The 1832-nt window shown below is 41.7% G+C and overlaps 1 pseudogene; it reads left to right on the top strand.

The window, feature by feature from the left end:
- Positions 1-475: 475 nt before the first annotated feature.
- Positions 476-1401, top strand: LOC129622999 (olfactory receptor 7G2-like; annotated as a pseudogene).
- The last annotated feature ends 431 nt before the right edge of the window (positions 1402-1832 follow it).

The raw sequence follows: 1832 nt of genomic DNA, 5'->3' as shown, positions 1-1832 counted from the left end.
ATCTGCTGATGGACATCTAGGTTGCTTCCATGTCCTGGCTATTATAAACAGTGCTGCGATGAACACTGGGGTACACGTGTCTCTTTCCCTTCTGGTTTCCTCAGTGTGTATGCCCAGCAGTGGGATTGCTGGATCATAAGGCAGCTCTGTTTCCAGTTTTTTAAGGAATCTCCACACTGTTCTCCATAGTGGCTGTACTAGTTTGCATTCCCACCAACAGTGTAAGAGGGTTCCCTTTTCTCCACACCCTCTCCAGCACTGTTTTAAAAATTATGACATCGATCAAATTCATCTGGAGAGTCTGTTAAAACTTAGATTTCTGGATGTTACCGCCAATGTTTCTCAGCAGTACATCTGGATGACACCTACAGTTAGCATTTCTAACAAGTTCCCAATTGATGCTGGTGCTTCTCATCTGGAGACCATTCATTTTCATTTCTTTTCATGCCATTTTCCCTTCAGATTCATCAACAACATGGAGCCCAGAAATCAAACAGATATTTCAGAATTTTTTCTCCTGGGACTAACAGATAATCCAGAACTACAGCCCCTCCTCTTCTGTCTGTTCCTGTCCCTGTACCTGATCACTATCTTGAGAAACCTGCTCATCATCCTGGCTGTCATCTCTGACTCCCACCTCCCCCCCACCATGTACTTCTTTCTTTCCAACTTCTGCTTTATTGATGTCTGTATAAGCACTACCACAATCCCAGAGATGCTGGTCAACATCCAAGCACAGATACAGCACATCACTCATACAGGCTGCCTCACCCAGATTGGTTTTGCTCAGGTTTTTGGTGGTATGGAGAATGTTCTCCTTGCAGCAATGGCCTATGATCACTATGTGGCCATTTGTTACCCCTTGAGGTACACAGTTATCATGAACCCCCAACTCTATGTTCTGCTGATTCTACGTTCACTGTTCATTAGCACTATGGTTGACTTACTCCATTGTCTGATGTTATTGAGACTGTCCTTCTGCAAGGACCTCTCCTGTGAATTTGCTCAGGTCATCAAGCTGGCTTGTTCTGATACCCTCATCAATAACGTCCTGACATATTCTGTAGCTAGCCTGTTTGGTGGTATTCCTCTTTTAGGGATCATTTTCTCTTACATTTAAATTGTCTCCTCTGTTTTGAGAATGCCTTCAGCAGGAGCAAAGCTTAAAGCTTTTTCCACCTGTGGGGCTTACCTCTTAGTTGCATTCTTATTCTATGGGACAGTTTTGGAGTTTACGTTAGTTCTGTGGTTATGGACTCATCTAGGAAGACAGAAGCAGTGGGTTCAGTTATGTACATTGTGGTTCCTCAAATGATGAATCCTTTTATCTACAGCCTGAGAAATAGTGACATGAAGTGAGCCTTAAGAAAACTCATCGGTGATGTACCTTATTTTTTATGATTGTGCCATATATACTTTGGACTTGTGTTTCTGTGTTGAAGCAGAGGGATAGAAATCTTGGGTGAGCCATAGCACCTGATTCCTTCATCACCAAATTCTTCTGAAATAGCCAGACAACAGAATGGCCAGATTAATTTTAATTTAGGATTGAAACTTTCTGTCTTGCTTATTATATTTGACACATGATTTAAATTCTTTAAATTTAATTTTTTTTTGCTCAGGTTCTATAGAAGCAGAGCCCGAGACAAGGGTTCTAGTTTTAATGATATTTTGGGGGGAGGTCATTCTCATAAAAAGTCATATTCCAGAAGCTATGTAGGACAAGGGCATATTGAAGCAGGGCTGTGGTCACTTCTGAAGACCAGCTTCCATTTGATCAATGTTACAACCATATCAGTTGTACCCCAGACTCACGATAATTCAGTTCAGTT

Source organism: Bubalus kerabau, chromosome 1 (genome assembly GCF_029407905.1).
Source record: "Bubalus kerabau isolate K-KA32 ecotype Philippines breed swamp buffalo chromosome 1, PCC_UOA_SB_1v2, whole genome shotgun sequence".
NCBI lineage: Eukaryota > Metazoa > Chordata > Mammalia > Artiodactyla > Bovidae > Bubalus > Bubalus kerabau.
This window is presented reverse-complemented; position numbering and strand designations above follow the sequence as displayed.